Below are 16,531 nucleotides of genomic sequence, written 5' to 3' on the forward strand. Positions count from 1 at the left end.
ATATCGTAGTAGTATATAACGTTTTAAGATATAGCGTAATACTATATAACGTTATACGTTATATCGTAATACTATATAACGTTATACGTTATATCGTAATACTATATAACGTTATAAGTTATATCGTAATAGTATATAATATTATACGTTATATCGTAATACTATACAACATTCTACGTTATATCGTAATACAATTCTACGTTATACGTTATATCGTAGTAGTATATAACGTTATACGTTATATCGTAATACTATATAACGTTATACGTTATATCGTAATACTATATAGCGTTATACGTTATATCGTGAAACAATACATCGTTATACGTTATATAGTAATACTACATAACGTTACATCGTAATAGTATGGGTCGATATACTTTATATCGTAACACTATATAACGTTATATCGTAATAGTATATAACGATAAATCGATAATAATATACAACGTTATACGTTATATCGTAATACTATATAACGTTATACTTTACAACGTAATACTATACAACGTTATACGTTATATCGTAATACTATATAACGTTATACGCTATATCGTAATACTATATAACGTTATACGTTATATCGTAATACTATATAACGTTATACGTTATATAGTAATATTGTATAACGTTATACGTTATATCGTAATACTATATAACGTCATACGTTACAACGTAATACTATATATCGTTATACGTTATATCGTAATACCGTATAACGTTATACGTTATATCGTAATACTATATAACGTTATACGTTATATCGTAATACTATATAACGTTATACGTTATATCGTAATAGTATATAACATTATACGTTATATCGTAATTCTATACTACGTTATACGTTATATCGTAATACCATATAACGTTATACGTTTTATCGTAGTAGTATATAACGTTTTAAGATATAGCGTAATACTATATAACGTTATACGTTATATCGTAGTAGTATATAACGTTATACGATATAGCGTAATGCTATAAAACGTTATACGTTATATCGTAATACTATATAACGTTATACGTTATATCGTAATACTATATAACGTTATACGTTATATCGTAATACAATACAACGTTCTACGTTATATCGTAGTAGTATATAACGTTATACGATATAGCGTAATGCTATAAAACGTTATACGTTATATCGTAATACTATATAACGTTATACGTTATATCGTAATACTCTATAACGTTATACGTTATATCGTAATACTATATAACGTTATACGTTATATCGTAATATTGAATAACGTTATACGTTATATCGTAATACTATATAACGTTATACGTTACAACGTAATACTATATATCGTTGTACGTTATATCGTAATACTATATAACGTTATACGTTATATCGTAATACTATATAACGTTATACGTTATATCGTAATACTATATGACGTTATACGTTATATAGTAATATTGCATAACGTTATAAGTTATATCGTAATACTGTATAACTTTATACGTCACAACGTAATACTATATATCGTTATACGTTACATCGTAATACCATATAACGTTATACGTTATATCGTAGTAGTATATAACGTTTTAAGATATAGCGTAATACTATATAACGTTATACGTTATATCGTAATACTATATAACGTTATACGTTATATCGTAATACTATATAACGTTATAAGTTATATCGTAATAGTATATAATATTATACGTTATATCGTAATACTATACAACATTCTACGTTATATCGTAATACAATTCTACGTTATACGTTATATCGTAGTAGTATATAACGTTATACGTTATATCGTAATACTATATAACGTTATACGTTATATCGTAATACTATATAACGTTATACGTTATATCGTAATACTATATAACGTTATACGTTATATCGTAATACTATATAGCGTTATACGTTATATCGTGAAACAATACATCGTTATACGTTATATAGTAATACTACATAACGTTACATCGTAATAGTATGGGTCGATATACTTTATATCGTAACACTATATAACGTTATATCGTAATAGTATATAACGTTAAATCGTAATAATATACAACGTTATACGTTATATCGTAATACTATATAACGTTATACTTTACAACGTAATACTATACAACGTTATACGTTATATCGTAATACTATATAACGTTATACGTTATATCGTAATACTATATAACGTTATACGTTATACCGTAATACTATATAACGTTATACGTTATATCGTAATACTATATAACGTTATACGTTATATAGTAATATTGTATAACGTTATACGTTATATCGTAATACTATATAACGTCATACGTTACAACGTAATACTATATATCGTTATACGCTATATCGTAATACCGTATAACGTTATACGTTATATCGTAATACTATATAACGTTATACGTTATATCGTAATACTATATAACGTTATACGTTATATCGTAATAGTATATAACATTATACGTTATATCGTAATTCTATACTACGTTATACGTTATATCGTAATACCATATAACGTTATACGTTATATCGTAGTAGTATATAACGTTTTAAGATATAGCGTAATACTATATAACGTTATACGTTATATCGTAACACTATATAACGTTATACGTTATATCGTAATACTATATAACGTTATACGTTATATCGTAATACTATATAACGTTATACGTTATATCGTAATACTATATAACGTTATACGTTATATCGTAATACTATATAACGTTATAAGTTATATCGTAATAGTATATAATATTATACGTTATATCGTAATACTATACAACATTCTACGTTATATCGTAATACAATTCTACGTTATACGTTATATCGTAGTAGTATATAACGTTATACGTTATATCGTAATACTATATAACGTTATACGTTATATCGTAATACTATATAACGTTATACGCTATATCGTAATACTATATAACGTTATACGTTATATCGTAATACTATGTAGCGTTATACGTTATATCGTGAAACAATACAACGATATACGTTATATCGTAATACTACATAACGTTACATCGTAATAGTATGGGTCGATATACTTTATATCGTAACACTATATAACGTTATATCGTAATAGTATATAACGTTATATCGTAATACTATACTACGTTATACGTTATATCGTAATACTATATAACGTTATACGTTACAACGTAATACTATACAACGTTATACGTTATATCGTAATAGTATATAACGTTATACGTTATATCGTAATAACATACAACGTTATACCTTATATCGTAATACTATACAACATTATACGTTATATCGTAATACAATACAACGTTATACGTTATATCGTAGTAGTATATAACGTTATACGTTATATCGTAATACTATATAGCGATATACGTTATATCGTAATACTATATAACGTTATACGTTATATCGTAATACTATATAGCGATATACGTTATATCGTAATACTATATAACGTTATACGTTATATAGTAATATTGTATAACGTTATAAGTTATATCGTAATACTATATAGCGTTATACGTTACAACGTAATACTATATATCGTTATACGTTACATCGTAATACCATATAACGTTATACGTTATATCGTAGTAGTATATAACGTTATACGTTATATCGTAGTAGTATATAACGTTATACGTTATATCGTAGTAGTATATAACGTTATACGTTATATCGTATTACTATATAACGTTATACGTTATATCGTAATACTATATAACGTTATACGTTATATAGTAATACTGTATAACGTTATACGTTATATCGTAATACTGTATAACGTTATACGTTATATCGTAATACTATATAACGTTATACGTTACAACGTAATACTATATATCGTTATACCTTATATCGAAATACCATATAACGTTATACGTTATATCGTAGTAGTATATAACGTTTTAAGATATAGCGTAATACTATATAACGTTATACGTTATATCGTAATACTATATAACGTTATACGTTATATCGTAGTAGTATATAACGTTATACGTTATATCGTAGTAGTATATAACGTTATACGTTATATCGTATTACTATATAACGTTATAAGTTATATCGTAATAGTATATAATATTATACGTTATATCGTAATACTATACAACATTCTACGTTATATCGTAATACAATTCAACGTTATACGTTATATCGTAGTAGTATATAACGTTATACGTTATATCGTAATACTATATAACGTTATACGTTATATCGTAGTAGTATATAACGTCATACGATATAGCGTAATGCTATAAAACGTTATACGTTATATCGTAATACTATATAACGTTATACGTTATATCGTAATACTCTCTAACGTTATACGTTATATAGTAATATTGTATAACGTTATACGTTATATCGTAATACTATATAACGTTATACGTTACAACGTAATACTATATATCGTTGTACGTTATATCGTAATACTATATAACGTTATACGTTATATCGGAATACTATATAACGTTATACGTTATATAGTAATATTGTATAACGTTATAAGTTATATCGTAATACTATATAGCGTTATACGTTACAACGTAATACTATATATCGTTATACGTTACATCGTAATACCATATAACGTTATACGTTATATCGTAGTAGTATATAACGTTTTAAGATATAGCGCAATACTATATAACGTTATACGTTATATCGTAATACTATATAACGTTATACGTTATATCGTAATACTATATAACGTTATAAGTTATATCGTAATAGTATATAATATTATACGTTATATCGTAATACTATACAACATTCTACGTTATATCGTAATACAATTCTACGTTATACGTTATATCGTAGTAGTATATAACGTTATACGTTATATCGTAATACTATATAACGTTATACGTTATATCGAAATACCATATAACGTTATACGTTATATCGTAGTAGTATATAACGTTTTAAGATATAGCGTAATACTATATAACGTTATACGTTATATCGTAATACTATATAACGTTATACGTTATATAGTAATACTGTATAACGTTATACGTTATATCGTAATACTATATAACGTTATACGTTACAACGTAATACTATATATCGTTATACGTTATATCGAAATACCATATAACGTTATACGTTATATCGTAGTAGTATATAACGTTTTAAGATATAGCGTAATACTATATAACGTTATACGTTATATCGTAATACTATATAACGTTATACGTTATATCGTAATACTATATAACGTTATACGTTATATCGTAATACTATATAACGTTATAAGTTATATCGTAATAGTATATAATATTTTACGTTATATCGTAATACTATATAACGTTATACGTTATATCGTAATACTATATAACGTTATAAGTTATATCGTAATAGTATATAATATTATACGTTATATCGTAATACTATATAACGTTATAAGTTATATCGTAATAGTATATAATATTATACGTTATATCGTAATACTATACAACATTCTACGTTATATCGTAATACAATTCAACGTTATACGTTATATCGTAATACTCTATAACGTTATACGTTATATAGTAACATTGTATAACGTTATACGTTATATCGTAATACTATATAACGTTATACGTTACAACGTAATACTATATATCGTTGTACGTTATATCGTAATACTATATAACGTTATACGTTATATCGTAATACTATATAACGTTATACGTTATATAGTAATATTGTATAACGTTATAAGTTATATCGTAATACTATATAGCGTTATACGTTACAACGTAATACTATATATCGTTATACGTTACATCGTAATACCATATAACGTTATACGTTATATCGTAGTAGTATATAACGTTATACGTTATATCGTAGTAGTATGTAACGTTATACGTTATATCGTAATACTATATAACGTTATACGTTATATCGTAATACTATATAACGTTATACGTTATATAGTAATACTGTATAACGTTATACGTTATATCGTAATACTATATAACGTTATACGTTACAACGTAATACTATATATCGTTATACGTTATATCGAAATACCATATAACGTTATACGTTATATCGTAGTAGTATATAACGTTTTAAGATATAGCGTAATACTATATAACGTTATACGTTATATCGTAATACTATATAACGTTATACGTTATATCGTAGTAGTATATAACGTTATACGATATAGCGTAATGCTATAAAACGTTATACGTTATATCGTAATACTATATAACGTTATACGTTATATCGTAATACTCTATAACGTTATACGTTATATAGTAATATTGTATAACGTTATACGTTATATCGTAATACTATATAACGTTATACGTTACAACGTAATACTATATATCGTTGTACGTTATATCGTAATACTATATAACGTTATACGTTATATCGTAATACTATATAACGTTATACGTTATATAGTAATATTGTATAACGTTATAAGTTATATCGTAATACTATATAGCGTTATACGTTACAACGTAATACTATATATCGTTATACGTTACATCGTAATACCATATAACGTTATACGTTATATCGTAGTAGTATATAACGTTATACGTTATATCGTAGTAGTATATAACGTTATACGTTATATCGTATTACTATATAACGTTATACGTTATATCGTAATACTATATAACGTTATACGTTATATAGTAATACTGTATAACGTTATACGTTATATCGTAATACTATATAACGTTATACGTTACAACGTAATACTATATATCGTTATACGTTATATCGAAATACCATATAACGTTATACGTTATATCGTAGTAGTATATAACGTTTTGAGATATAGCGTAATACTATATAACGTTATACGTTATATCGTAATACTATATAACGCTATTCGTTATATCGTAATACTATATAACGTTATAGGTTATATCGTAATAGTATATAATATTTTACGTTATATCGTAATACTATATAACGTTATACGTTATATCGTAATACTATATAACGTTATAAGTTATATCGTAATAGTATATAATATTATACGTTATATCGTAATACTATATAACGTTATAAGTTATATCGTAATAGTATATAATATTATACGTTATATCGTAATACTATACAACATTCTACGTTATATCGTAATACAATTCAACGTTATACGTTATATCGTAGTAGTATATAACGTTATACGTTATATCGTAATACTATATAACGTTATACGTTATATCGTAGTAGTATATAACGTTATACGATATAGCGTAATCCTATAAAACGTTATACGTTATATCGTAATACTATACAACATTCTACGTTATATCGTAATACAATTCAACGTTATACGTTATATCGTAGTAGTATATAACGTTATACGTTATATCGTAATACTATATAACGTTATACGTTATATCGTAATACTCTATAACGTTATACGTTATATAGTAATATTGTATAACGTTATACGTTATATCGTAATACTATATAACGTTATACGTTACAACGTAATACTATATATCGTTGTACGTTATATCGTAATACTATATAACGTTATACGTTATATCGTAATACTATATAACGTTATACGTTATATAGTAATATTGTATAACGTTATACGTTATATAGTAATACTGTATAACGTTATACGTTATATCGAAATACTATATAACGTTATACGTTACAACGTAATACTATATATCGTTATACGTTATATCGAAATACCATATAACGTTATACGTTATATCGTAGTAGTATATAACGTTTTAAGATATAGCGTAATACTATATAACGTTATACGTTATATCGTAATACTATATAACGCTATTCGTTATATCGTAATACTATATAACGTTATAGGTTATATCGTAATAGTATATAATATTTTACGTTATATCGTAATACTATATAACGTTATACGTTATATCGTAATACTATATAACGTTATAAGTTATATCGTAATAGTATATAATATTATACGTTATATCGTAATACTATATAACGTTATAAGTTATATCGTAATAGTATATAATATTATACGTTATATCGTAATACTATACAACATTATACGTTATATCGTAATACAATTCAACGTTATACGTTATATCGTAGTAGTATATAACGTTATACGTTATATCGTAATACTATATAACGTTATACGTTATATCGTAGTAGTATATAACGTTATACGATATAGCGTAATCCTATAAAACGTTATACGTTATATCGTAATACTATACAACATTCTACGTTATATCGTAATACAATTCAACGTTATACGTTATATCGTAGTAGTATATAACGTTATACGTTATATCGTAATACTATATAACGTTATACGTTATATCGTAATACTCTATAACGTTATACGTTATATAGTAATATTGTATAACGTTATACGTTATATCGTAATACTATATAACGTTATACGTTACAACGTAATACTATATATCGTTGTACGTTATATCGTAATACTATATAACGTTATACGTTATATCGTAATACTATATAACGTTATACGTTATATAGTAATATTGTATAACGTTATAAGTTATATCGTAATACTATATAGCGTTATACGTTACAACGTAATACTCTATATCGTTATACGTTACATCGTAATACCATATAACGTTATACGTTATATCGTAGTAGTATATAACGTTTTAAGATATAGCGCAATACTATATAACTTTATACGTTATATCGTAATACTATATAGCGTTATACGTTATATCGTGAAACAATACATCGTTATACGTTATATCGTAATACTACATAACGTTATACGTTTTATCGTAATACTATATAACGTTATACGTTATATCGTAATACTATATAACGTTATACGTTTTATCGTAATACAATTCAACGTTATACGTTATATAGTAATATTGTATAACGTTATACGTTATATCGTAATACTATATAACGTTATACGTTACAACGTAATACTATATATCGTTGTACGTTATATCGTAATACTATATAACGTTATACGTTATATCGTAATACTATATAACGTTATACGTTATATAGTAATATTGTATAACGTTATAAGTTATATCGTAATACTATATAGCGTTATACGTTACAACGTAATACTATATATCGTTATACGTTACATCGTAATACCATATAACGTTATACGTTATATCGTAGTAGTATATAACGTTTTAAGATATAGCGCAATACTATATAACGTTATACGTTATATCGTAATACTATATAACGTTATACGTTATATCGTAATACTATATAACGTTATAAGTTATATCGTAAGAGTATATAATATTATACGTTATATCGTAATACTATACAACATTCTACGTTATATCGTAATACAATTCTACGTTATACGTTATATCGTAGTAGTATATAACGTTATACGTTATATCGTAATACTATATATCGTTATACGTTATATCGAAATACCATATAACGTTATACGTTATATCGTAGTAGTATATAACGTTTTAAGATATAGCGTAATACTATATAACGTTATACGTTATATCGTAATACTATATAACGTTATACGTTATATAGTAATACTGTATAACGTTATACGTTATATCGTAATACTATATAACGTTATACGTTACAACGTAATACTATATATCGTTATACATTATATCGAAATACCATATAACGTTATACGTTATATCGTAGTAGTATATAACGTTTTAAGATATAGCGTAATACTATATAACGTTATACGTTATATCGTAATACTATATAACGTTATACGTTATATCGTAATACTATATAACGTTATACGTTATATCGTAATACTATATAACGTTATAAGTTATATCGTAATAGTATATAATATTTTACGTTACATCGTAATACTATATAACGTTATACGTTATATCGTAATACTATATAACGTTATACGTTATATAGTAATATTGTATAACGTTATAAGTTATATCGTAATACTATATAGCGTTATACGTTACAACGTAATACTATATATCGTTATACGTTACATCGTAATACCATATAACGTTATACGTTATATCGTAGTAGTATATAACGTTATACGTTATATCGTAGTAGTATATAACGTTATACGTTATATCGTAATACTATATAACGTTATACGTTATATCGTAATACTATATAACGTTATACGTTATATAGTAATACTGTATAACGTTATACGTTATATCGTAATACTATATAACGTTATACGTTACAACGTAATACTATATACCGTTATACGTTATATCGAAATACCATATAACGTTATACGTTATATCGTAGTAGTATATAACGTTTTAAGATATAGCGTAATACTATATAACGTTATACGTTATATCGTAATACTATATAACGTTATACGTTATATCGTAATACTATATAACGTTATACGTTATATCGTAATAGTATATAACATTATACGTTATATCGTAATTCTATACTACGTTATACGTTATATCGTAATACCATATAACGTTATACGTTATATCGTAGTAGTATATAACGTTTTAAGATATAGCGTAATACTATATAACGTTATACGTTATATCGTAGTAGTATATAACGTTATACGATATAGCGTAATGCTATAAAACGTTATACGTTATATCGTAATACTATATAACGTTATACGTTATATCGTAATACTATATAACGTTATACGTTATATCGTAATACAATACAACGTTCTACGTTATATCGTAGTAGTATATAACGTTATACGATATAGCGTAATGCTATAAAACGTTATACGTTATATCGTAATACTATATAACGTTATACGTTATATCGTAATACTCTATAACGTTATACGTTATATCGTAATACTATATAACGTTATACGTTATATAGTAATATTGTATAACGTTATACGTTATATCGTAATACTATATAACGCTATACGTTACAACGTAATACTATATATCGTTGTACGTTATATCGTAATACTATATAACGTTATACGTTATATCGTAATACTATATAACGTTATACGTTATATCGTAATACTATATGACGTTATACGTTATATAGTAATATTGTGTAACGTTATAAGTTATATCGTAATACCATATAACTTTATACGTCACAACCTAATACTATATATCGTTATACGTTACATCGTAATACCATATAACGTTATACGTTATATCGTAGTAGTATATAACGTTTTAAGATATAGCGTAATACTATATAACGTTATACGTTATATCGTAATACTATATAACGTTATACGTTATATCGTAATACTATATAACGTTATAAGTTATATCGTAATAGTATATAATATTATACGTTATATCGTAATACTATACAACATTCTACGTTATATCGTAATACAATTCTACGTTATACGTTATATCGTAGTAGTATATAACGTTATACGTTATATCGTAATACTATATAACGTTATACGTTATATCGTAATACTATATAGCGTTATACGTTATATCGTGAAACAATACATCGTTATACGTTATATAGTAATACTACATAACGTTACATCGTAATAGTATGGGTCGATATACTTTATATCGTAACACTATATAACGTTTTATCGTAATAGTATATAACGATAAATCGATAATAATATACAACGTTATACGTTATATCGTAATACTATATAACGTTATACTTTACAACGTAATACTATACAACGTTATACGTTATATCGTAATACTATATAACGTTATACGCTATATCGTAATACTATATAACGTTATACGTTATATCGTAATACTATATAACGTTATACGTTATATAGTAATATTGTATAACGTTATACGTTATATTGTAATACTATATAACGTCATACGTTACAACGTAATACTATATATCGTTATACGTTATATCGTAATACCGTATAACGTTATACGTTATATCGTAATACTATATAACGTTATACGTTATATCGTAATACTATATAACGTTATACGTTATATCGTAATAGTATATAACATTATACGTTATATCGTAATTCTATACTACGTTATACGTTATATCGTAATACCATATAACGTTATACGTTTTATCGTAGTAGTATATAACGTTTTAAGATATAGCGTAATACTATATAACGTTATACGTTATATCGTAGTAGTATATAACGTTATACGATATAGCGTAATGCTATAAAACGTTATACGTTATATCGTAATACTATATAACGTTATACGTTATATCGTAATACTATATAACGTTGTACGTTATATCGTAATACAATACAACGTTCTACGTTATATCGTAGTAGTATATAACGTTATACGATATAGCGTAATGCTATAAAACGTTATACGTTATATCGTAATACTATATAACGTTATACGTTATATCGTAATACTCTATAACGTTATACGTTATATCGTAATACTATATAACGTTATACGTTATATCGTAATATTGAATAACGTTATACGTTATATCGTAATACTATATAACGTTATACGTTACAACGTAATACTATATATCGTTGTACGTTATATCGTAATACTATATAACGTTATACGTTATATCGTAATACTATATAACGTTATACGTTATATCGTAATACTATATGACGTTATACGTTATATAGTAATATTGCATAACGTTATAAGTTATATCGTAATACTGTATAACTTTATACGTCACAACGTAATACTATATATCGTTATACGTTCCATCGTAATACCATATAACGTTATACGTTATATCGTAGTAGTATATAACGTTTTAAGATATAGCGTAATACTATATAACGTTATACGTTATATCGTAATACTATATAACGTTATACGTTATATCGTAATACTATATAACGTTATACGTTATATCGTAATACTATATAACGTTATACGTTACAACGTAATACTATATATCGTTGTACGTTATATCGTAATACTATATAACGTTATACGTTACATCGTAATACCATATAACGTTATACGTTATATCGTAGTAGTATATAACGTTATACGTTATATCGTAGTAGTATATAACGTTATACGTTATATCGTAATACTATATAACGTTATACGTTATATCGTAATACTATATAACGTTATACGTTATATAGTAATACTGTATAACGTTATACGTTATATCGTAATACTATATAACGTTATACGTTATACCGTAATACTATATAACGTTATACGTTATATCGTAATACTATATAACGTTATACGTTATATAGTAATATTGTATAACGTTATACGTTATATCGTAATACTTTATAACGTCATACGTTACAACGTAATACTATATATCGTTATACGTTATATCGCAATACCGTATAACGTTATACGTTATATCGTAATACTATATAACGTTATACGTTATATCGTAATACTATATAACGTTATACGTTATATCGTAATAGTATATAACATTATACGTTATATCGTAATTCTATACTACGTTATACGTTATATCGTAATACCATATAACGTTATACGTTATATCGTAGTAGTATATAACGTTTTAAGATATAGCGTAATACTATATAACGTTATACGTTATATCGTAACACTATATAACGTTATACGTTATATCGTAATACTATATAACGTTATACGTTATATCGTAATACTATATAACGTTATACGTTATATCGTAATACTATATAACGTTATCAGTTATATCGTAATAGTATATAATATTATACGTTATATCGTAATACTATACAACATTCTACGTTATATCGTAATACAATTCTACGTTATACGTTATATCGTAGTAGTATATAACGTTATACGTTATATCGTAATACTATATAACGTTATACGTTATATCGTAATACTATATAACGTTATACGCTATATCGTAATACTATATAACGTTATACGTTATATCGTAATACTATGTAGCGTTATACGTTATATCGTGAAACAATACAACGATATACGTTATATCGTAATACTACATAACGTTACATCGTAATAGTATGGGTCGATATACTTTATATCGTAACACTATATAACGTTATATCGTAATAGTATATAACGTTATATCGTAATACTATACTACGTTATACGTTATATCGTAATACTATATAACGTTATACGTTACAACGTAATACTATACAACGTTATACGTTATATCGTAATAGTATATAACGTTATACGTTATATCGTAATAACATACAACGTTATACCTTATATCGTAATACTATACAACATTATACGTTATATCGTAATATAATACAACGTTATACGTTATATCGTAGTAGTATATAACGTTATACGTTATATCGTAATACTATATAACGATATACGTTATATCGTAATACTATATAACGTTATACGTTATATAGTAATACTGTATAACGTTATACGTTATATAGTAATACTGTATAACGTTATACGTTATATCGTAATACTATATAACGTTATACGTTACAACGTAATACTATATATCGTTGTACGTTATATCGTAATACTATATAACGTTATACGTTATATCGTAATACTATATAACGTTATACGTTATATCGTAGTAGTATATAACGTTATACGTTATATCGTAGTAGTATATAACGTTATACGTTATATCGTATTACTATATAACGTTATACGTTATATCGTAATACTATATAACGTTATACGTTACAACGTAATACTATATACCGTTATACGTTACATCGTAATACCATATAACGTTATACGTTATATCGTAGTAGTATATAACGTTATACGTTATATCGTAGTAGTATATAACGTTATACGTTATATCGTAATACTATATAACGTTATACGTTATATCGTAATACTATATAACGTTATACGTTATATAGTAATACTGTATAACGTTATACGTTATATCGTAATACTATATAACGTTATACGTTACAACGTAATACTATATACCGTTATACGTTATATCGAAATACCATATAACGTTATACGTTATATCGTAGTAGTATATAACGTTTTAAGATATAGCGTAATACTATATAACGTTATACGTTATATCGTAATACTCTATAACGTTATACGTTATATAGTAATATTGTATAACGTTATACGTTATATCGTAATACTATATAACGTTATACGTTACAACGTAATACTATATATCGTTGTACGTTATATCGTAATACTATATAACGTTATACGTTATATCGTAATACTATATAACGTCATACGTTATATAGTAATATTGTATAACGTTATAAGTTATATCGTAATACTATATAGCGTTATACGTTACAACGTAATACTATATATCGTTATACGTTACATCGTAATACCATATAACGTTATACGTTATATCGTAGTAGTATATACCGTTTTAAGATATAGCGCAATACTATATAACGTTATACGTTATATCGTAATACTATATAACGTTATACGTTATATCGTAATACTATATAACGTTATAAGTTATATCGTAATAGTATATAACGTTATACGTTATATAGTAATACTGTATAACGTTATACGTTATATCGTAATACTATATAACGTTATACGTTACAACGTAATACTATATATCGTTATACGTTATATCGAAATACCATATAACGTTATACGTTATATCGTAGTAGTATATAACGTTTTAAGATATAGCGTAATACTATATAACGTTATACGTTATATCGTAATACTATATAACGTTATACGTTATATAGTAATACTGTATAACGTTATACGTTATATCGTAATACTATATAACGTTATACGTTACAACGTAATACTATATATCGTTATACGTTATATCGAAATACCATATAACGTTATACGTTATATCGTAGTAGTATATAACGTTTTAAGATATAGCGTAATACTATATAACGTTATACGTTATATCGTAATGCTATATAACGTTATACGTTATATCGTAATACTATATAACGTTATACGTTATATCGTAATACTATATAACGTTATAAGTTATATCGTAATAGTATATAATATTATACGTTATATCGTAATACTATACAACATTCTACGTTATATCGTAATACAATTCAACGTTATACGTTATATCGTAATACTCTATAACGTTATACGTTATATAGTAACATTGTATAACGTTATACGTTATATCGTAATACTATATAACGTTATACGTTACAACGTAATACTATATATCGTTGTACGTTATATCGTAATACTATATAACGTTATACGTTATATCGTAATACTATATAACGTTATACGTTATATAGTAATATTGTATAACGTTATAAGTTATATCGTAATACTATATAGCGTTATACGTTACAACGTAATACTATATATCGTTATACGTTACATCGTAATACCATATAACGTTATACGTTATATCGTAGTAGTATATAACGTTATACGTTATATCGTAGTAGTATGTAACGTTATACGTTATATCGTAATACTATATAACGTTATACGTTATATCGTAATACTATATAACGTTATACGTTATATAGTAATACTGTATAACGTTATACGTTATATCGTAATACTATATAACGTTATACGTTACAACGTAATACTATATATCGTTATACGTTATATCGAAATACCATATAACGTTATACGTTATATCGTAGTAGTATATAACGTTTTAAGATATAGCGTAATACTATATAACGTTATACGTTATATCGTAATACTATATAACGTTATACGTTATATCGTAGTAGTA

Source organism: Bombus affinis, chromosome 1 (genome assembly GCF_024516045.1).
Source record: "Bombus affinis isolate iyBomAffi1 chromosome 1, iyBomAffi1.2, whole genome shotgun sequence".
NCBI lineage: Eukaryota > Metazoa > Arthropoda > Insecta > Hymenoptera > Apidae > Bombus > Bombus affinis.